At 45.4% G+C, this 23,917-nt stretch overlaps 2 long non-coding RNA genes across 2 annotated transcripts; both read right to left on the reverse strand.

Annotated features, from left to right (window-relative positions):
• Positions 1-5,620: 5,620 nt before the first annotated feature.
• On the reverse strand, positions 5,621-9,610 carry LOC125965055 (uncharacterized). The gene is made up of 3 exons (XR_007478535.1): positions 9,391-9,610; positions 7,828-7,864; positions 5,621-5,809 (listed from the first exon to the last, which is right to left on the reverse strand). It is a non-coding gene; the product is annotated as an uncharacterized LOC125965055 (long non-coding RNA).
• Positions 9,611-11,075: 1,465 nt separating this feature from the next.
• On the reverse strand, positions 11,076-13,761 carry LOC125965005 (uncharacterized). The gene is made up of 3 exons (XR_007478422.1): positions 13,699-13,761; positions 13,252-13,333; positions 11,076-11,466 (listed from the first exon to the last, which is right to left on the reverse strand). It is a non-coding gene; the product is annotated as an uncharacterized LOC125965005 (long non-coding RNA).
• Positions 13,762-23,917: the final 10,156 nt, after the last annotated feature.

A 23,917-nucleotide genomic window follows, 5' to 3' on the forward strand; every position in this document is an offset into this window, starting at 1 on the left:
GAAAGCTATTAAGCAGACATCTACACTAATCAGTGAATAATTACTTCTCAACATGGTGCAAGATGAGGTTGGAGAGAGGAGCAGATACCAGACAAGCTCAGGTACATCGGGGAGCCATGGAAAAATGTTTAAGAGGATGACGTGATAAGTTTAGATGGCAGATGGATTGATGGGGAAGTGAAGTGAATAAAGGGAGAGGCTATTGCCAATAGTGGGGGTTCAGGAGAGAAATATTTGAAAATGGCTTAAGCCCGGGCCAGTGGGTGTTGGTTAGGATGTAGAGATGTAGATAGGAGACAAAGACTTGGTGATGGATTGGATTTGGTTGGTGAGAGTAGAGGGTATCAAAGGTGTGGATTTTATTTCTGTGTGATGCAGCTATCTAGAAGTTCGTGCCACTCACTGGGATAAAAGCCAAGCATGGGGGCAATGATGATCATGATTTTGGTCTAAGATATTTTGGGTTTGAGATTCCTTTGAGACTTCCAAATAGAGATACTGAATGATTGTTTGGTATATGGGTCTGGAGGTCAGGGTAAAAGTCTGAGCAGGAGATATCCACCATCCCCAGCTTCCCTGACACTGGACGCATCATCCAACCTTTTCTTCTTCCTCCTTTATACCTTATATTGAGACCTTTCGAAAAAAATCTCAATAGAGCCTGATAACTTCTTTCTGTCCCTCTTTCTCTCTCCCCTGCCATCATCCTCATTCAAGAATCAAGCACTCTTGCATGTAGGAGGTTCTAGGCAAAAGTTGATTGAATAGAAGACAGAATGTAGTTCAAGGCCCACTCCCTGTATTTCTAATGTCTATAGAGAAGATGGCAAATCATGTTTTGAGACACAGCCTCCTTGAACAGCCATCATAAGTGACCCCTTCCATTTTCTGGTTTCCAGGCAGTTCTTTCTGAAGACCTTCTGTTGGATGCCTTTATTCACCCAAAGAAGGAGGAACTCTATGAAAGAGGCTGGCTGCTGCCTTGCCTCTTTGTAATTTGGGGACTTTTCTGTCTACTCCAGCCTAGTTGTTCCTCCCACAAGCAAGCTCCACGAAAGCCGGAATTTAAAAATTATGTTCACTGAGCATTGAACAGTCCTCACAGAGTAGGAGCCCAATAAGGATTTGTGAAATCTTGGCTGAATCAATAAAAAGTCCTATTTTTCCAACGATCTGATTCTTTCCCATTTTGTCCCACCTTCTCCAAGGAAGACTCCTCTGACTTTTCAAATTATCATTGTCTTTTGAAATTTGTTCAAAGTCCATTGTCCTATAATATTGTCCTCGATGTCTGGAAAACCAGCCCTAATTGTTTGAAATCTTGTTTTGTGCCCACATTGTCATGTCATGTGTGAGAGTCTGATCTCAACAGGAGGCAATGGGTCTTGTTTTTAGTCTGGACTGTGCCACAAACATCACTCTTCTGGACTTCAGCTCTATTATTTTGTAAATATGCTGGTTGGGATAAGTGATCTCTGAGCTGATCTGACTTTTGTGGTAGGCTCCTTGTACTTAGGGACTGTATTTTTTATTTCACTGCATTTCCCACAGGGACATGGTCCATAGTAGGTAGTCATGAGCATTTGCTCATTCCAACGACTTTGGTGTTATGAGGACAGACAGTACGACATTGAGTGATTTTGTATACCAAGTGGGAGCATTTCTAGAGAAAGAAGGGAAAAAGGACATTGTCTCCATAAAAGGCCCTCAGGTGCTCCGTGCTGGCCTCTCAGGCCTGACCCTGCTGGTGAACATGTTTGCAGAGGGATCTGGCCGCTTTAGTTTGGGAGATATTTTCTGGATGGTCCTGGAGACTGGATAATATTTCTTTCCCCCAATCCTTCCCATCCCCCAAAGATCTACTCTGCCAGGGAGAAGCTGAGATCACAGGGAAGAAGGCAGCCAGACTTGAGATGGGATGAAGAAACAAACAAACAGGAAAGTCCCCTTTGCATAGGGTTAAGGACAAATTCTGGTTTCAGACACCCATGCTGAGAAACTCCACCAGAAGGAAGCCCAGTGTGAGGGGAGGCAATTCCCTGGCCAGTGAGGAGTGGGGCTGTGGTGGTGTTTGTGTTGGCTTCTCTGTCAGACCTCCCAGCAGGGTTGAGCAGTGGGGACTGCAGCCTATCTCTGTTTCTCTTTCTGTTTCTTCCCCAGTGTTGTTTGAGCCAATAGCAATTTATAGCACAATGCATTCTTTCCTTTGTTGAGAGCCATCTGTTAATCCATCTGTTAATCTGTTAATCCGTTAATCTGTTGTCTCCTTACCTTTTCTTCTGCTCTCTCTTTTTCATTTTTCCTTTTGGATGAAGAAACCAAGGCACAGGATGGCTACATGAGCTACTTTAAATAACCCAGCACAGGTATAGCAGGGATGTCCCAATAAACCTATTTCCTCCATACTTTGGTTTCCTAGTGGGTCTTAGTTTTTGTTTCTCTTGATGAAAGGAAATAGATATTTTCTGGTAGCTATAGGGACATGGAGTAAGAACTGAATTACTGGTCTTTTTAGAAGAGGAGCTATCAGTTCCTTCACTTTTGGGGCTGAGTGTTATTTTGCCCAGAACAGGTGGATGGACAAAATGGTGTCTTTATCTCCTAGAAAGATGGCAAAGTGGCACTGCAGGGAAGGGCTTGGAGACTTGTCACTCTCACTGGCCCCTTTCTTAGGTTAGGAAGAGGCAGGCTTTGGACATCACTGTTTTGGAAGTCAGACCTCTAGTTGGGTTTCATCTCACCTCTCCAATTCAAACTCACTCCATTAATTTTCCTAGGAGTCCAATGGATGTCTGCCCAGGGCAGGATCTTCCCAGCAGGCCAGAAATTGGGGCTTATTACAGGGAACATGGAAAAGTTGCTGACAGTCCTTAAAAATGTAGATGACTCAGTGTGAACCCCTGTCTGAAACCTGTCTCTACAGATGTTGACCTTAGCTGGGAAGTGGGGACCTTCTACCCTGTTTGCACGCACGCCCTGTCTTCTCTGTTCTTGGTGGTGCTGCTGCTGTTCGGGCAGGCAAAGGGGGCTCAGGGTGGGCTGGAGCGGGGGAAATCTGCTGAGAGAGGGGTTTCACCAAGGGGTTGAGCTCTCTGAGCTCAGGATTCATCTGGTATCTCTCCTAGGAAATAAAGAGGAACCAGAGCCAAAGGCCAAGGGGTGGTTTTCAGAGAAAATGGAAGGAGGGACCTCAACTCCACCTCTTCCCATCCATTTCTGGGAAACAAGGGGACATCTTGGCTCTGAAGATGGTCTGGGTTCTACACGAAGATTTTTGGAGTTTTTTCCTCATTTTTCTTTCAGGCTCCTCCCCCATCCTTTCTGACTGCATCTCCAAACTCTCTTTCCATAAGAAACTTCTGTTTTCCAGGAATAGAGAAATTGGGCTGCTCTAAGTTAGGAAGCTCATCACAAGAGCAGTGGCCCTGGGCGGGGGGGTTCCTCAGGAGCCATCTGACCCCCCTCTTTTGGGAGGCCAAGAGGCTTGTCTAAGGGCTGCACCCAGGCAGTGCAAGAGCCATGGCTGATCTCAGATTGCTGATCTTCAAACCAGACTGCCCACCACTTCACACTGCCTTCTCTACTTGCCTTAAAAATAGATCTGACCTTGACTCTCTGCTCCCTTGGCCTTTCTCCTCCTACCTGTGCTGCTGCTAGGATCACAATGAAGGAATATAATACTGAAGGGAGAATGAGAACTGGGAAAAAGTAATGAGCTATTCTTAGAGGCAGGGTGTGAATTTAGAGTTCCTCTGGACAAATTTAAAATTCTCATTTGGAGAGAATGCCATAGTTTTTGTTGTTGTTGTTATCTTTGGACTTACGAGAAATTATTTGACTATTTTTATTCCTTTTGCCACCACCGACCCTAAGGCCACATGGTTCAGTAGTATACAAAGAAAATCCAAATTTTATGCTTCAGAAGGTTCCAAATAATGTTTTCACATTAACTACTCCCTTTCGCCCACTGACCTTAATCCCCATCTGTATCACAGTGAAGAAGAAGCTGCCCCTTCCCAGAATACACTGGGAATACAGAGCCCTACAGCCATAAGATAAAACTAAAGCTGCATCCTAAGATATTAGAAAGGGTGTGATATGGTGTGAAAATGTCATGCATGTTAAATTATTTGCCTCCTATGGTCCTTAGGAGCGAATGAATTTTAATCCGCTTAACAACTGGAGTAAGGAATTTTTTTTGTGGTACTTGGGCCTCTCATTGTTGCGGCCTCTCCCGTTGCGGAGCACAGACTCCGGACGCGCAGGCTCAGCAGCCATGGCTCACGGGCCCAGCCGCTTCGCAGCATGTGGGATCTCCCCGGACCGGGGCACGAACCCGTGTCCCCTGCATCGGCAGGCGGACAGACTCTCAACCACTGCGCCACCAGGGAAGCCGCCGGAGTAAGGAATTTTGAATTGCAAGGGTTTTAAGAGAACAATTTCATAATAAATAGGTCTGGGGATGAAGGGTAGCTTGGCCAAAATCACAAATTATAGGCAAAGTTGGATCTCAAGCTCAGATCTCTTCATCCCCAGTCCAGGCTTCTTGCCACTGTTTCATGAGGCACTTTGTTGAGATTTCTGGCATCTCTTTTTTCCCGTGCTTTTTCTCTATTTTGAAGTCTCCTTTCACATTCTGAGAGCCATGTTCCAGAGGCCCTTGCCCTCTTGAAATCATCCCACCAACCAAAGACTATCATGTCACTGAGTTTGTGGACACTTGGCCCTGTGAAAGGGGGAAATGTTGCTATCAAAAGGGGACCAGAGGGCTTCCCTGGTGGCGCAGTGGTTGAGAGTCCGCCTGCCGATGCAGGGGACACGGGTTCGTGCCCCGGTCTGGGAAGATCCCACATGCTGCGGAGAGGCTGGGCCCGTGAGCCATGGCCGCTGAGCCTGCGCGTCCAGAGCCTGTGCTCCGCAGCAGGAGAGGCCACAACAGTGAGAGGCCCGTGTACCGCAAAAAAAAAAAAAAAAAAAACGGGACCAGAAAGACAGACTGAAGTTGCCACACTGAGGGTCAGAGCCTTCATAATTGATGATTTCAAAGCATTATACCAACATGCTGCTGAAGTGTACATTGCCCAGAGGAGACACTCAATATTTCTGGATTATTTTTTAACACAAATACCTATTCTAACTCTACTGATCAGGCTTGAGTCAAGAGAGACAATCACAATCCAGTCGTATTTCTTTGACATGATTTGCTGAAACTCTACTTTCTATTCTCAGTGGTGATCAATTGAGGGTGAAGAAGAGGAGATAGGTTGGAATCATAAATTCACTTTGCCTCTTGAAGATCTTGAAAAATGGAACTGACAAAGAAGTCTTGCCTGGCAGTATCATTGTCTATTTTGTTTCCCCATTGTTCCCTTGGGTGGAATTCTCATATTTGGAGAAGTAGCTTTAGTTGTGTTTATACTAAAGAAAGAGAACAAAGTAACCCCCTCACTGTTCTTTCTAGTAGAATTCTTAGGTCCAAAGCACAAAGTCTTAGTGACAGTTTGCCCTCTACGCACCCTATGCTAGGACAGCAGGGAAGACTCACCTAGTGAAATCTTTAAAACAAAGCCTTCATTTTCAGAAAGGGCCAAAGAAAGACCCAGATTTCTTGAGTGTTGCAGTGAGCAGATTTTATTGGTCAATAAATTTCCAGTGCTAGGCCTCCTTATTTTTGTTCTAGAAGGAAATATGGAAGATCATACTGCTGACCTGCCCTGGAGTTCTGGTAAAGACGGTGTCTCCATGCAGAAGTATTCGTTTTCTCAGTAGACCACTGCCCTGCAGTAGTGATGGTGGTACTTTCTTCATGCTTCAAGGAAACAAAGACAAAACTGAAGTTATAAAGGTCCCTGGTTAGGGTGGGAGAGTCTCAGAAACTTCTTCAGGGGGGCACACAAAACCAACTTGATTTTCCAGATTTTCCTTTATGACTTTTATTACCTCTTTAGCTATGGTTTGGCCTGGTTTACTTGCAGGTCAGTCAAGTCTCCCCAGAACTAGCTACATTATTTGTGGGGTCCAGTGCAAGATGAATATGTTGGACTTTTGTTTTAAAAAAATACTTTCAAGATGGTGACTGCAGAGCATAAACCAAGCCTGAGCAGCCCTGGGCACAGGGCTGTTTGTGACAGCTCAGGTCCTATACCCATGAAGCCTACCTTGTCCCTCCTGACTGAAGGTACTTCTTATGGTAAACATTCAGATAACACATTGAAATATCCCTATCTCATTCATCTTTATAGTCCAGGAGAGCTGGTCAATGTCTTATTCATAATGGGGGCTTGATGAATACTTACAAAGGGACTTCTTCTCACTGAGGCCATACCAGGTGCCCCAGAATGAATGAAGCCTCTTCGGTAATGGCTCCATCACCACCTCTTCACTCCCTTCCTCACACACAGTTTACAACTACTCCCCACGTTCCTCCTACACTCCCTCAGAACCACACATTCAAGAGCCTTGCCAATTGCCACCACCATCTTTCTCCTCCTCCATGCTGTCCTCAGTGGTGCTTTCTCTTACGTACCTGCGGGAAGTCTGCCAAGTCCTAAGGGATATGCAGCACTGCAGTATCCTAGTGTGGTTGCACCTAGTCATGGTAGATATTAGAAGCTTGGTGTGGGCTTTCCAGTCATTTACCAGAAGATGGTATTCTCAACCTTGAGATATGGGGGTTGAGGGGCCACCTGTAAAGAAACTAGGCCACTGTGACTTGGACTTCCCCACTCTAGGATTTCACAAAGTCCACATGAGGTAGCAACCAAATCTACAGAAGAAGAGCTGAGCAGTGGGACCTGGGATTATTTCCTTCAACATTTAATTAGACTGATTTTCTGGTTCCAAACCTCTCAACCTAGTAAACCTACTAAGACCAGGACAAATTATTTCATTTCTCTTGGTCTTAAAAATCTTCTTTTAGTTAAATCCGGAAAGACTTGGACTTCCTATTATTTTACTAATGAGGAAACAAAGTACCCAGTTGGAGATTACTTCCTTACAGGCTTCAGGAAATTGTTCCAGGACACATAGATAGCAAACAGCAGAGCTGAGATTTAAATCCACACCTACTTAATGTTAGTGCTTGTGCATGATGTCTCCTGGTGCCTTTGCTCCCTTGGTAGGGAGGGAGAGGGAGATGCTTAATCACCTAGGGGGTGATATCTTTTACTCTCATCATGTTTTACCATGATGAGAGATATGAACAAAAGACTTGAATATTAAGACCCGGAGGAGACTGACCCAAGTCAGTGATGGGGATGGAAAAGAAGGGGTAGATTATAAAATATTGAGGTGACTGATGAGATGTGGAGAGCTTTGAAGGGAAAGTTTGAATCCCAGACCTCTGCCCCCCAGTGAATAAGTGCTAGGTGGTTACAGAAGCAGAAACTGTATTTGGATAGAAAGTACTGCTTTTAGTTTTGCACAGATTGAGATGTCTAATGGACAGATCTGGTGTCCACTTAGGTTCTCAGTGGACAAAGTAGATATAGGTAACTAGCTCAGAAGAGCATTTGGGGGTGATGATGTAGATCTGGGTGTTGGCAGAGTAGAGCTTTATGTAGTTGAATCTACAGGAGTAGATGAGATGGTCTAGGGACAGAATTTTGGGATTCACCATCTTCTAAGGTTTCCAGAGGAAAAAACTGAGAAAGGAGACAAAGAGAGCAGAAGAAAACTCAGGAAAGAGAGGAGTTGCTAAGTAACAGTAAGGAGTTCAAATATGGAAGCTGCCAAACTTGCGGCAGACGTAACCCTTATTGGACCTACTGAGTATCAGGTGCTGTGCGGAGTACTTGAGGAGCCTCAAGTCATCTTTTCAGTCCTTACCTTATTCAACCCCACAGAGCATTTGACACCTACGTTCCTGCAGAGACAGGATAGAGGGTGTGGTCAGGAGTGCAGTGAATAGAAGAGAGACAGAAGGTGAGGTAATAGAGGGTGAAGGTTTTTGAGAAGAGGAAGGTAAGTCTCTCTCTAGCAACCATCCTCTTCAAGCTTCTCAAAAGAGGATAACTTATTCAACCACTATTGTTCTGCCATAAAAAAGTGACAAGCCTTCTCCTTGTTTTCTATCCTTACTTTTTTCATGTGTCCTTTACCCCTACCTGACCTCTACATCCTCTTTCAGGTATAGATAAAGCTGCAATTTGGGATGGACATCCAGTCTTTTTTGTTGTTGTTTTTTGTCAGTGCCACACGGCATGTGGGATCTTAGTTCCCCGACTAGGGATTGAAACCGTGTCCCCTGCAGTGGAAATGCGGAGTCTTAACCATTGGACCGCCAGGGAAGTCCAGGACATCCAGTCTTGGCTGGTCCTTGTTATTTCATCTTGGTGCCTTCCTTCAGACACCTTACATGCTGGGAGTACAGAGACAAGCTAATAGCTTGTGCCTGACAGTGCTCAGAATATGGTAAGTACTCTAGAGATAGTAACCCAATTCATCCTTATATCAACCTCGTGAGGTGGCCACTACTATTGCCATGTTCTAGGACCAAGGTTGTTAAGTAACCACCCAAGGTCTCACAGCTAGTAAATGGAGGAGCTGGGGTCTTCTTGTGTAAGAAACCGTAGTAATTTCTCATATAAGATTGTTTCTTATATAGTTGACATTCTTTTTAAGTACTTAGCACAAAGATAGGCTAGAACAAAAGAGGTTCTCAGTATATCCTTGCCAATTGAGAATGGATTCCCTATTGTTTATCAAAACAAAGTTCTTGATAAGGATATCGTATTCACAAAGTGAAGATTTATTCAGGCTGTTGATGTGTGTGTGTGTGGGAGAGGGATCCATGTTAATATGTACTTAGGCTGGTGAGTTCTCAGGCATATTTTAGCCATGATTTGGAATCCCAGGAAAATATCTCCATCACTTCCTTTTTGCCCATCCCTCACACTGACCCATGCCTCCATGCATGCATAGGAAAGAATACAGAAACAGAAAGTGGCAGAGATAAGATTAAGGAGATAGCTGCAGATCCTCAATACAAATTTGGATGAACAATGGATTGCTCTATCAACCATCTCTAGGACATAACATCACAATCATAGACTCCATTCATAGACAATCATAGACTCTAATCATTCTACCTTAAAGATCTGAGTTCTTTGGGGGATGGAAATAATCTGATTATTAGTAACTTTTGACCAGGAAAAGAGGACATAGGATAAATTAAACTCAGTATGGCAGATATGCACACATAGTCAAAATACATCTACCTCCTCCTCTTTCTTCCTTTTTCTCTCTTCCCAACCTTTGTAGCCCTCCCTAGGATTCAAACCTTAGATCTTAAGTTAAAAGAACCACAGAAGTACAGTAGAATCCCCTGCCTCTTAGAGTCTGCAAGAGGTAGGAAATTAGAGTGACTACGGGAGGTACTTGGATTATCACCTCCTTTGTCTCCATGTGTATTTGACCCTCTTGGAGGGGGTGAGCCACTACAGCCTTTGTTCACGAGGTGTGCTTGAAACCAGGCTTTAAAGGAAGAGAGGAGATTGCGTCTCTTGGGGCCTCCCTGCCAGCCTCTCTCTTCTGGGTGGCACCACCCAAGAGCCATACTAGTTAGGCTTGAAATCCAGGAGTCCTTGACCTCTTCCCTCTCCTTTGAGTCTTTGTTGAGTCTTCCTTTATGATGTCCACAGTTTTTGCTCCGGGGTGGCAGCCCTTGAGCAAGCCTTGTTACCTTTGGACTACATTACTGTGGAGGCTGCTTGGATCTCTTTAATGCAAACTATTATTCAGTGAAACTTCCTAAAGTGAGACTAATCATGCCACTCTTCTGTTCAGGACGTGTGGGAACCTTCTTCCTGCTTGCAAGGTGTAGTTCAATTTCAATTTTCATATCAGCCCTCCTAACCCCAACTTCACTTTCTAGCCATGCCTTTTATTCTCTCCCTCAGGCAAACTCTGCTTATTCTAGTCAAATTGGGTAATTTCAAAAGTATAAAAAGTATAGGTGTTCATGGGAAATTCAGTGTCTTAACTTGCACTGTTGCTTTTTCTAGCATTTTAATCTATTAAATTCCAATGGAATGTTTAAAACTCAAAACAAAGCCCCCGGATTCTATGATGACTTCTTTAATAAACTTCCATTATTCATCTTTTGAACACATTCTCTATCGTTTATCAGATTCTGTCCAGAATTTTTTATTTCTATGCATGTCATCTCTTCTCAAACATTGAGTTTCTTGAGGTTGAAGCTGCACCTCTGTGAGGTTCTGGGGGATGGGGCAGGGGTAATAGATTAAAAAGATGAGTTGGACCAAAGCTTTGAATTCTACATTATTCGAGATTTGAGTGGGGGCTAGGGAAGGGCAGGAGGGAGAGATTACAAATGTGCACAGGGAAACTTTTGTGAGTGGAGTACATGCTTACTGTCTTGATTTGTGGTGATATGTCAAAACTTATCAAACTGAGCATTTAAAATATGTGCAGTTTATTGTATGTCAATTATAATTCAATAAATTAATTTAAAAATTCCGTATCATTCAAGTCCTCACTAAAGAGCTCTTTTTAGAAAGGAGAAGATGGAACCAAGAATGCATACCTAAATGTGCCAGAGAATGAAGTCTTTGATGAGGCTAGACTTGTGTCTGCAAGGCAGGGGGAATTTTACTTGGCTTATATCATTCAAGGTGGTTCCTATGGGCTATACTGATGGGCAACCAGCTGATTCTAGCAGTCCTAACAAGTACTTCCTTGACTTTATCCAAATGTCTCAGTATTCCCCAGCAACCAAACCAAGCTCTCATGTTAACTCTCAGCCATTGTAACAATCATCAATTATTAGGTCCTTTTACCAGGAGGGCCCATGTCATGGCCATGTGTCTTCATATATAAAGGGAGTGATGAGTGGGCTGCTTTGGACAAATGGACCTGGGGTGGAGGAGGGGGAGCTGACCGAGGCTGCTGTTTCAACAAGAACCCCACTGCTGGCCAGAGTTGCAAAATGTAAGAGGATGGTGAAATCCCACAGATGTAAGTGTTCAGCATGCCATCTGAAGGATTTACCACAGAGACAGAAAGCAAAGAAGTTACACCAGAAAAAAACCAGGAAGCCAAGGTATTAATGACATTTTCTGATTGAGAAAGGGGACTCTCAGACTTGAGAATTATCATCCTAGCTTGGCAGGTGTTCCAAAATATCATGTCTTTGTCAAAGCAAAGCTCTCCATTTGCCTTCCAAAAACTGTATCCAACTCTTCCCTAGCACTCTCCCTTCCTCCACCCAACACCCACTCCTCTTCCCATCCCTGCCCCAGACCCTGATTCCTCACCAATCCTGCAGAGAGCCAGACTTTCTGTGTTCATTGCTTTTCTTCTTTATGCTGTAGAGCCTCCCTCTAATCTTGCCCATTCAGTAGAAATATTGACATAACCTCTGGACCTACCTTTGAAGGTAGGCTTCTTAAACTCTTGATAAATTTATGTCTGATGGAGTCTCCAGGAAGCTGACTAGGGAGGTCCCTATATGAAAAACGAATGGGTTTCCTGAGTGTAAATCTTCCATTTTCTCATTCTTGTCTCCTTAGTCAGCTACATACACCAATGCTCTGCTTGAAGAAGCTGATTGAATCCACCATGTCTTCCCATGTCATGTTTGCTTTCATGGATGGCGAAAAGAAAAGCTTCTTTCGGTTCAGACCCAAGACCACCATAATCGTCTGTGATTTTTCCTCTCTGCCCCAGGGTCTCTGAATAAAATCTCTCTCCTTTCACTGACAAATGGTGTTTTTGTTTAGCTGGAGAATGACCTGTGGCAATCTGGAGAACTGGTCCCCCCTTTTTTTAATGTAATAGGATAAGTGGGGTGTGATGGGTAGAGGCATAACCAAGTGAGTCAGGAGGAAATACGTAGTTTCCTCCTTTGTTCCTATTTAAGAGATTTGCTAATAAAATGTGTGTTTGGGTTGTGGTTTGGGATAGGTTGTGATGCTTTCTGGATATGGAAAGAGCTTACTCTGTTTGATAGACCTTCTAAACTGGCTGGGCTGGGGGGTACAACAACCAGAAAACCTGTAACCTGATCACCGTCAGCTCACACTTCTGGTTTCATTTGTTGGTAATTAGTTATGAAGATTACCGTTTATCTAGAAACAAGCCCAGGTCACGTCACCATGAAACATAGGAATTGTAAACACAGGGAAGGGGAAAACATAACATATGCCTAGAATGGCATATGTGTATTTGGAACATTTTAAAGGACAACCTTCTCAAACTTCTCTGAATAGCGTACTTTAGATAAAATGTAGTTTTGGGGCTCTCTGGGGTCAAATAATTCTGATAAGTGTGTGGAAGCCCTTGTGTAAATGAATCTGAACCTTGTGTAGTTCACATAAAGGTACATAAAGGGGAAGGTCATCTCCTTCCCCCTACTCATTACCATTAAACTGCAAAAGTTCTGGGAAGCACAGCCTGCCACACCCAGGGATCATAAAAGCAATCTTTAAAAATCTCAGGCCAGCAAGACTAAAGCTAATCTCTAAGGTTGAGGCCTCAAAACTCAATTCTTCTATCTAACTTTGGAACATGAAAGATGCAGAAACTGGAAAAGGAGATGGGAACTTCCAACTTAGTTAGGCCCCAGGGTTTTGTCATGTTTCTTAGACGTTGATGAGTTTTTGTTCCTGATGGAACATGGGTTTCTTTGATGGTTGCTTTTGCTCTTGGGTGATCACATTTGGTCCTAGTGTGGGGATAGGGAGAGATGGTAGTTTGAAGACGTTATGGTGGGTGTCCCTGGGCCCAGGAGCAGAGGCATCTTCCAACAACCTGACAGGAGGAAGGCAGCTAACTGGCTCTTCACAGGGTCAGGGCCTCCTGTGATACAATGTGGTCATATTACATCCACCATTATCCTTTACACCTCATAATGGCAGGTATGAAACTGGTCCCAAATTAAAGTTCATAAGCTTATGAATTTGCCCTTGTACAACTCATTCTCTAGAGTCTTTCTCCATTCTTTCTATATAGTTGTCAGTTACTATGGACTTTTAATAATTCTCCAATTATAGTAAATTGTGATATTCCTATAATGTGTGTCCAGTTGATGGTCTAAGAGCCAACTATAGCCCACAAATATCCTTTCTTTGTGCAGCTGTGCAGGCCAACTTGGAGTGGGTAAAAAAAAAAAACAACATTTGAACTAGTTGCCAGCAGCTTTCTTGTAAAATTTAGATTTTTGACTTCCTGGTTTCTCTTAAAAACTCTCCTAACAGCATTGGATCCCAATTGACTAGAGTTCAGAGGTACCTTTCAGATGCAGCATACACTCTTCAATTTGCTGTCATCTCCACCAGTCTCTGCTTCTTTTACTTATATTGCCAGCCTGGCCCTGAAGACATTGACTCTGTAACCTCTGTTAACTTTTGGAATCTACCACAACCAACCCTGTTGATTGTATTTCTCTCTTGCCCACATTTATCAAATAGTTCAGAGGCCGGTTTGATGTGCTAGGCAGGGGAGCCAAGGATAAGAATCTGGGATTGTGTACAGGCCAGCCTCCTTCCCTTTGGAATCTGATTCAGATCCCTGGGACCACACATTATCAGGGCCATTTCATTCCTAACCTCAGAATCCCTCCTTTTTCCTGAAGCATAGTTGGAAGTTCATGAGGAAAGAGAAGAGAACCAGCTGTCTGTCTAGATGTGACTTGGGTTCCATGTTGGGAATGAGAGCACCCCTAGCACTCAACATTACGTCTTGGTGGGTCTGTAAAACATGGTCCTCTTCTAAACAGCTGTTGCAGTCACATAAGTACATTAGGCAGAAGGACTGTCTTAAATAGGTCCTAGCCTCATGAGTCTTTTTCCAGTGTTGTAAGTCCCGACAGGCAGAGACCCTGTCAGACTTCTGTGTCTATGGCATTTGACAATAATAATGGCACTGATGATGACAATGTTGTGACAGGATAACTCACTGAATTATGAGTTTGTGTGTATCATGTGTGCATTTCTCCTCCCTCATCTGAAGCATAGGGCCACATTTTCATTTTGTTTCCTTGCTTGGGGTTGGGAATAAAACACAGGCTCTTTAATATAACTTCCTTCTTTTTTTTTTTGGCGATACGTGGGGCCTCTCAGTGTTGTGGCCTCTCCCGTTGCAGAGCACAGGCTCCGGACGCGCAGGCTCAGCGGGCCGTGGCTCACGGGCCTAGCCGCTCTGCGGCATGTTGGATCTTCCCGGACCGGGGCACGAACCCGTGTCCCCTGCATCGGCAGGTGGACTCTCAACCACTGTGCCACCAGGGAAGCCCCCTTCTTTTGTTTTTGAGATTCCAAAGCCTGAGCTGAGAAGAGTATTATGTCTTGGGGGTGACTTAATTTTACTCGCCTTCCAATAGAGGCTGAGATAAAGACCTGAGTACTTTATTTTGGGAAGTAGATTCGAGTGAGCAGGAGGGAGAGGATAGAGTGTGTGGGACAGGGAAGAAAGGGAATAAAGAGTGTGCTACTGAGTTGATCACTGTCATGGGCAATGAGGGTTCAATCCCCCTGGAGACCTTCTGAGGGGCTATGAGAAATGCCCTCAGAATTGTCCCTCTAGGTCCTGGGAGGCTGGGACATTCATGCATTGACTTCCATCCAACCCCTACTAGTTGAAGGTTTCCCCTGGGAATGTTAACTGTCCCCTTGCTGGGCTGCCTACCACCTGTGGTTGTGGAAATCCTCGCTCCCTGTTATTTCATTCTCTGCTCTTTAGGGTCTCAGCCAAAAATGGGACAGAAAATGTATCATTTTAACATTTAACCTTTCTGATTGTGTATATGTGTATATATATGTCTGCATAATATTCTATTATTTGGATTTACAAAATCTATTTAACCAACATTCTGTATTTAGTGCATTTATAATTTATATTTAGTGCATTTATAATGTGCTTTTATTTAAAAAATATATACAAAGATCTACATATTTATTCAGTATTTTTCTATTTTTCTACTTTTTCTATTTTATTAGGATACAACTATAGAAGTGAAATTATAGGGTCAAAGAGGATGGCATCCTTAAGACAATACATTTTTTCCAAATTGTTTTTCAGAGAGGTTTCATTGACCTATAATCCTATCAGTGGTGTGGGAGAGCATTTGGGGTGAACTTTGGCAATGACCTGTGCGTGGTTGACTAAGAGAGGTCGTAAAATCTTATTGCTTAGAGAACTTTTAGCACAGTGGAAGCCTCTGTTTATTTAGGATAGGTTAAGGGCTATTCCACTTGAGTAGAAAAGGGATGGATGACATTCATCCTGCATTCCCTGTCTCTCTTATTCTGAAAATGTTTCTTTATACAGGCACACCTTGGAGATATTGTAGGTTTGGTTCCAGACCACCGCAATAAAACAAATATCACAATAAAGCAAGTCACACAAATTTTTTGGTTTCCTGGTGCATATAAAAGTTATGTTTATGCTATACTGTAGTCTATTAAGCGTGCAATAGCATTATGTCTAAAAAATGTACATACTTTTATTAAAAAGTACTTCATTGCTAAAAAAGGCTAATCATCATCTGAGCCATCGGTAAGTCATAGTAGTAACGTCAAAGATCACCGATCACCGGTCACCATAGCAAATATAATAATAATGAAAAAGTTTGAAATATCATGAGAATTAGCAAAACACAGAGACATGAAGTGAGCAAACGCTATTGGAAAAATAGTGTCAATAGACTTGCTTGATGTAGGGTTGCCACAAACCTTCAATTTGTAAAAAAATTGCAATATCTACAAAGCGCAGTAAAATGCAATAAATGCAATAAAATGAGGTGTGACTGTAGCTGAAAAGAGCACTTACGCAGCCATATGCACACATAAAACCCATAGAACAGATTCTTAGAAAAGAGTCCCCATCTAGCAATATTTAATTGAGTTTTCAAATGTTCTGAATTTATCATCACTGTTCACTCTTATTTCATGTTTATCCAGAAAATTACCAGGTGTTCTGTGTTCGAATTTCTGTGACTATGTGGGAAAGGCTAAGCTAGATAAGTGTTAGGGTTCTTGGAATCTGAATCATTACCAAGTGCTTTGAAGAAAGTCTGACAAAAAAAAAAAAAAAGGTTTGAGCTATTTGTCAGCAGAATTGGAAAGGACTTAATGCTCCTTCATCTCTTCTGTTTCCCAAGAATGAAACTAGTAATCAAAAAACGGGATAAAAAAATGGTGATCAATATAAAGAAGGAAAATCGAAGATCCAGATCTTCCAAATTTCAGTTCATGATTAGAACTCAGGTGAAGGTAAATTACAGCCACATCTAGTTTTTCCAATGCTGCCTCTGTCTTCCTTTTTGATATCCTTGTCTCTCTTACATTTTAGGCTCAGAGCACATTCATATCTGTCACCAACAAAAAATGGGCCCGGGTGTCATTGGAAACAAGGAGAACAGAACTTAAGAATTCTCAACCCCCAAATAAACTCCGACCTCTCCATTTCCTCTGATCCCTGCCAGATCTTGAAAAGATCTAGTGAGAAGGTAATTTGTTATTTTCATGGAAGAATTAGGTAAACTTCTGATTTCCAAGACTTGTTGGGCCCCATCAGTGTCTAAGAGAAGCCATTCCTCCAGATCACCAGGGAGAACTGTTCCAAACCAAGTGTGGATAGAGACATACGTATCCAAACCGTCAAGACACCAGCTACTTAGGATACACTAGTCACAGATGGCAGAATGTCTGAAATTGGGACAGTCCTAGTGTTTCTACACCTTCTGGTGCCTCCCCAAACCTCCCCGTTAACCACAGTCACTCTGTGCTTTGTTTCATGATGAAATCTACAGATAAAATAAGTGAAAAATGAAGCCTCCCCCAAAGTAATAAGGAGAGTGCATCTTGGAGAGAAGAGATGCAGAAAAACCCATCTCTGCCTCAGTATAGCTTACGTTCCACGTTTCCGAATTCCTGGAATGTTTTATTTATTGATATTTTCCATGGGCCTAGACCTGGGGCTGAAACAGTAGATGCTCCAAAAGTCCTTACTGGCTGAAGGAATCATTCCAGTTCCAGGGCTTGTCCTGACACTTTCTGATCACTTGGTCCTTCTGGGTGCTAATGGGTGCTAGTGGGTGGGTGGAAAAGTGAGGCTGAACTAGGTAATCACTGGAGTCCTCTCTCTTTGGGATGTTCTACAGTTTCCATACTGAGGGACCTGCTTAGTTAAATGTCTTAAGTAGAGATCTTTATTGTCTCAGAATAAACTAACCTATATATGAAACAGAAATAGTCCTGTTCCTGGGCACACATCAGAGCGTGGGCATGTTGAGTCAAAACAAAAGATCTCTTTTCCGGTTTTGGCTCTATCCTCTGTTAATGTCAAGTTGCCCCCGGATCCCATATACATTGCAGGTAATGCGATTCGAATGTTTCTGTAGGTAAATGAACTTAATCCCTCTCTGCAAGGCAGCCCCCAGTTTGGCTCGGCCAGTGCTCTGTCCTGTTTGCTTTCTGTTCCTCTATGTGCTTCCTGCTCCTTTTGGCACCATTTAGTGATGCTTTTTCATGCTGGCAGCTCCTTCCAGTTGTGGCCAGTGTTCCAGCTGCAGTTTTCTCCAACACTTAGAGAGCCAGGCCTATTGTTCCCCCTCAGAAATACCCTCCCCAGTTGGCTGGCACCCCCTTCTCAGGGTCTGGGTCCCAGCTCCGTGGGTCCCCCTCCTCCAGCAGCTCAGCAACCCCTTCCAGAGGGCTGTATTTCCACCCTGTGAGCTCTTCCTTCAAGCTTTAAAGTTTTAATAATTCTAATTCCCACTATTGTTCCCCCAGACTAAGAGTGTTGGATGCTTCTTGTAATTGCTACCATTTCCTTTTTTTTTTTTCGATCTTTGCTACCTTTTCTTAATATGTATTCCCTTTGGCCTTTTCTGTCCTTAGTACTGAGTTAATAATTCTTTACATTAAGTTCTCTATTTAAAAATAGCTGATGTGGTTTCTGTCTCCTGAGGCTAGATCCCTGCCCTAGAGCAAATGAGCCAGAGGTCACCCCATGAGGCCGTAAGTTCCCAGGCATGTCAGGCTCTCTGCTTGTGTGCAGGTAAGGTGGCTCCAGTGGGCTAAAGGTAGCTCTGCCTAGGAGAGTCGCCTGTATGGGGCCCTGGGAAAGAAAAAGCATCCCAGAGTTAGAGGAGCATGCACAGAACCAGTAAAAGTGATCCGAGAGGACCTGCATTGAGTCCTAACGGTTTCTGCTGTGTGGACGTGGAAAAAGCCAGCTTACAACACACAGAGGCTCAGGGGTCAGATGGGTGATTTAGGCAATGGGTGCTCTGGGAGCTCAGGGAAGGCAAAGATCATCCAAGGCAGGGAGAATTAGAACGCTTCTTGGAGAGATAGAGAAACAAACGTGGACAGGGCTTTCCAGGCTGGAAAACTGGTGACAAGAATGGTCAAGGCTAGTCCAGGGGCACAGACCCTGTACTAGAGAGATCTTATACATGAAGCCAAGGAAGCTGCTTGAAGCTTTGCTTCTGTGTGTTGGCATCATATTCCAATGTCATCCTCAAAAGCCACGTACATGTGACTCAGGCACTGCGAACCCCACCCAGCAGGTCCCAGGAACAAGCTGGGGTTGAAACAAAGATTTGCTTGTTCAAGAAAAGGACTGCTTTCCCCCTGGACTAGCTTTAGATCATCCTGGGGTGGCACCCTGTGTACGGGCACCTCCTGGAGAAGACCTTCAACTTGGTTTAGGAAAAATCTGCCTTTGGTGATAGAATGATGGAGGGTAGGAGGAATCTTGATGTGTGACCTGAAGAATAGCTCCTTCAGATTTCCACTCCATGTCATCTTGAGTTCATTAGCCAAACAACTAAGCACTTGGACACACCTTGTCTGAACTATTCCATACCTCTTCCAGACCTGGCCGGGGACAGTAATTATACATAATCTCCACACATAACAGGTTTTCCAGAAGGGCCTCAAGTGCAAGTCTGTTGGTGTGGGAATAAGAGTCACAGTGGCCTTGAACCACACTGTCAAAAGGCACAGGTCCTTCCTTCAAGAAACCTGTGGTTTAGCAGGTGAAGCTGCCTTGTCTGATAACTTGGTGCTTTCAAAGCCAATGCACGCGGCTACCACAGAGGCACAAACACGTGAGCGGTCCTAACATCTTTCCTCGGTCTTCGGTGAAGGGGAAAGGGATGGAGAAAGGCAAATGAAGTGTGCGTGGTGGTGTGGGGGGCACGCAGTTTGGAAAAATGAGTGTTGTTCATCTGTCAGAGAGCTGTCCTCGGGTTCGGCAGGCACGTTCCCTTGGGAGGAAGGTTTCTTGGAGAACCAGTCTTCATTCTGTCACCACCACCTTCTTGAGCTCCTCCTGATTTCACATCTTATTGGAGAGAGAGAGCATGAGGCAGGCTGCAGAACCACTTGGGTGAGGTGAAGCCCACATGGGTACTCCCAGCTCCCAGCCCTGCTGGGCATGGATGGGGCTCAGGTAGGACCCGCATTTGTCCTGGACTGGGTGGCCATGAGCTGCGGAACCACAAAGGGGGAGGGCTCAGGGGGAGGAAGAGAAGTTCCAAAGACGGAAATGAAGAACATAAAGAAGGAGGCAGAAGTAAAAACGAGCCGAGGAGCAAAGACAGGATTGCAGAGGGGAGAGGCCAAGGGCGGGAGGTCCAGAGCGGGGAAGGCGGGGGCGGTACCAGGCCCTGCTCTCTGCCTCCTGGGGCAAAGAAGCCTGGGGTGGGCACTGGAGGGACTCCTCAACCCCAAGATTTTCCAGGCCCTGGGTGGGCAGAGAAGGAGGCTTGGGGAGGGAAAGGCTGGGGGCTTTATCCCAGGCTGCCTCTGGGGCCTGGAATCCCTCCAGGCTGGGGAAAGAGGGGCTCTGGGCCCCTTCCCACCTTTGGACCTGCTAGATGCTGGTCCTGCTTTGCCCTGCAGTCAGACCTATCTCTCCTTCCCACTTGCCTACTTGCAAGCTAGCTGTTTGCCTTTTTTTCCCTCCCCTCTTAGCTACCCCCCTCCTTCTAATTCTCAGAACTCACTCCCGTTGTGTTCCAGGAAATGGCTGGTGCAACTTTGTAATCAAATCCCCTGAATCTCTTTGTATACAGTTTACGTTCCTCTTCCCTTTCACTGGTGTCCTTCACAGCTGGGTCTGGTTACAGAGAATGACTGACCAGGCAAGGCTGGCCCAGGGACTCTCCAGGGATCATGGAGCCTCAGGGAGCTCTCCTTGCCCAGTGCCTGGGGGCCAGCTGTCCTGAGGGAGATGGACTGTGGAGGCTCCTGCCCGCAGCTCCAGACCTCATACCCGTCTCTCCCATGATGGTGATGATGGTGATGGTGATGATGGTGATGATTATGGGCTGCTCTTCCTCAGGGCCCGGCTCCCCACACCTGGCCTGTCCTCCTACACGCCCCCCCCCCCCCCACCTGTCGTGAGTCCTGGCACAGCCTGCCTCCCCAGGCTGACCCTTTCCTGGGGTTTTCAGGCTCTGGAATAGACAGAAACCATGCTTTCACCTTCCTTGGAGAAATCTTTGGTGTCTAACTCAGCTGCGGGCTGCAGTTTCCTTTTCCTACAGCTTCATTGTCTAGATCCTTCCTCTTCTCTGTGGAGGATACTTTTGACCACATATGAGAGATGGGGATGGACAAGTCAGGGCTTGGCAAGGTTTTTCCGTAAAGGAAAGGATAGTAAATATTTTAAGCTTTGCGGGGCCACAGGAGGTTTCTGTGATGGATTCCTTTCCTTTCCTTTTTTGCCACACAGCCCTCCCCAAATCCTTACAAATGTTAGAGAAAAAAAAATCCTAGTTCCAAGGCTATACAAAGATAGACCCTGGCCATATTTGACCATAGTTTGTTCACCCCTAGGCTAGATGAACTCTCAGGCGCTTATCTGTTTAAAATGTCTTAAAAATTAGCTCTGGGCCCAGCTAAACAGAGCTGAGCTGATCTCTAATTCCATGGACCATCATCCTGAGAGTGTTGACAAGGGGTGCCAGAAGCCAGTGAGTCTGGGAAACAGATCCCTTCTCACAGCATTTCACAGAGCCTTCACTCTGGAATGGGACCCGGTCTCTCCCGAACCAGACTTAACCAGTTTCCAGTGTGTGTCCAGAGAACTCTGTCTTTAAAGAGAATTGCTGGTGTTCTGTGAAATACCCTTGAGGAAACACCTTTATGGAATCTTCTCCCAGTTCTGCTTCTGACTTTGAAGAATCTAATTTTCCTCTGGAGTTTGGACCCCATCCCCAGTAGTAAGTAACAGTGAGCTACCTCCTCTGGCCAGGAAGAGGGGGCAGTGGGATATCTGGCTGGAAGACGTTTGGGACTTAATTATTTTATCTTTTATTTTTTTAAATTTATTTCTTATTGAAGTATAGTTGATTTACAATATTGTGTTAGTTTCAGGTGTACAGCAAAATCAAGACATAGAAGCAACCTAAATGTCTATCGATGGACGAGTAGATAAGAAGTGGTATGTACTGTATACACATGGAATATTACTCAGCCATAAAAAAGGATGAAATAATGCCATTTGCAGCAACATGGATGGACCTAAAGATTATCATACTAAGTGAAGTTAAGTCAGACAGAGAAAGGCAAATATTATATGATATCATTTTTATGTAGAATCTAAAAAATGGTACCAATGAACTTATTTACAAAACAGAAACAGACTCACAGACATAGAAAACAAACTTATGGTTACCAAAGGGGAAGTGTTGGGGAGGGATAAGTTGGGACTTGTGAGAAGAAGGTGGGGGAGGAGCCCAAGAGCCTGGGATGGGGCAACATGCAGGGATTATTGCCTGGGTCCCATGTGAATGAGCTGAAGAATACAGGGTGTTTCTTATCCCCCAGTTAGAGGTCTTGGAGGACTCATTCCTAATCCCTCGTGGAACACTGGAGGGGGTCCTCCCCAACCCCAGCACCACTCATGTGGGCACGTGCAGTCAGATGGGAGTAACAGCCCCAAGTGCCTGCTTGCTGTGAGGGGAAGGGCATGCTCAAGTCCCAGAGGCCTGGGCGCTGTTCTGGACTCGACTAAGAATCAGCTGTGTAGCACTGGGCACGTCTCTTCTCCTCTGGGGATCTCAGCTTTGCGTGCCCGCAGCAATGTGCCCGGGGCCAGCTTCGCAACTTGTTGGTGAGAGTCCAAAGAGAGAAAGCACACGTTTCTGTCAGGATTCTTGCCGAACAGGAGGGATTAGCACTAAGCAACCTTTGTGGGGAGACCCACACACCCACAGAATGCAGCCTAGGCAGGGGGCTGTGGTCACCCTGCCCATCTCTCCCCCGTGGGCGCTGAGGCTCAGAAGTATAACCCACATTTTCTGAGTTCCCTTCCAGACTTCATGGAGGAGAAACAATGGGAGCAGCATTAGAGAGAGAGGAGAATATGGGCTGATGGAGACAGGAGTAAGGGGTCCTCTGCCCTGTGGCTGTCACTTGAAAGCATGAATAGCGATGGGCTGTGGGGTGTCTGGCTGCCAGGTCATCGCTCCACAGGGACATTTGTGGACTTGTGCAAGGCCTGGGTGTGAGAGCCAGAGATCTTGCTGGCAAATCAGAGGGCAGGAATTGGGTTGCCAGGTTTCCCCTCTGTGTGTCAGGTTGAGGCTGGGACTGTGGCAGCAGGTGGCTTCTGGTATAGCTTAGGTGACTCATAGCAGCTGAGGTAGCACTGGTCAGCCCTGTGGGGCAGATGGCTGTGGACAAGGTTCTATTCTGATAGGGCACCACATGGGGGAGAGGCCCCAGGTGAAAGGTGGTGAATTGAGATTTAAAAAAATGGATCTAAGATCTTCATCTTCAGGGCAAATATTCTGCTCAGATCTTAAGTCCAGGGAAGATGGCAAAGAGAAGGGCACAGAGAGGTGGAAACTGGGGGGAAAGCTGAGAAGGAGGAAAATCTTTAGACAGGTACTTAGGGCTTTGGAGTGAGTGCACGAATGGCGTGGGAGCTGGTTATTCAGGATGAAGTCTTCGACTGTTGAATGTGATTCCAGGGCAATGGAGAGAACAGAGCGGCCCCAGCAAACGTGCAGATGAAGCTGGGCATTCCTCTGCCTTTCAGGGACTCGGGGAGCTCTAGCGCAGGAAGGGACTTCCTTAAACACTGCTTGGTCCAACCTCCTCACTCCACAGTTGAGGAAGGTGAGGCCTGGGGAGGCCCTGCAGCTCCTCATTGATAACACCTTTGTGCCCAGGCTGCCTTCGACTAGGAGAGATGCTCATCCTTCCCCTGTTAGGGGCTTTGTTGTGTGTAGGGTCTCTTGGGATCTTTGTTTCCTAGGAGCAGTGAGGGAGATGGATTGGAAGGATGCCCGAAGGCAGGGGCTGGGGTGGGGGTGGGCGCTGGGCCCATAGCAGTTGTTCTCTTAAGTGTGGTCCTTGAACCAGCAGCATCAACATCACCTGGAAACTTGGTAGACATGCAAATTCTCAGTCCTTCCCTGGCCTACTGAATCAGGACCTCTGCGGCATGGGGCTCTAGCTGACTGATATGCCCAAGGGATGGAGAGCCACTGGCCTAGGGCATTCAGGTGGGGCACTGAGGGAGGCCCGGCATCCCCACCCTGATTGGAAACCACTTGAGACCCCCAGTAGAGCCAAAAGGAGGCTCTTGAGAGAACTCTCTGTTCTGGTTTGCCCTTCCTGTCAGCTACAGTGTTCCCTAGGTCTCCTTCCCACCGGGCACATCCCATATTCACCCCCCTGGGCCCGCAGCCTTAACTGCTGGTCCCAGATAAAGAGTGAATTGACCTAATCAGTCTGACTTGACTGGCTGGCTCCCAGGAGGTCTACTCATGGTGCCACCGCCAGAAATGGAGCAGCTCATGTGGCTGACCCCCTCCCTCAACCCCATGGGCCCTCCTCGCCACCACCATCTCTCCTCCAAAAAACGCCAGGCCTTGGTGGTTGGACCCTCTCTCCTTCCCAATCAGCCACCAGCAACTTTATTCCCAAGA

This window comes from Orcinus orca, chromosome 7, assembly GCF_937001465.1.
Source record: "Orcinus orca chromosome 7, mOrcOrc1.1, whole genome shotgun sequence".
Taxonomy (NCBI): Eukaryota; Metazoa; Chordata; class Mammalia; order Artiodactyla; family Delphinidae; genus Orcinus; species Orcinus orca.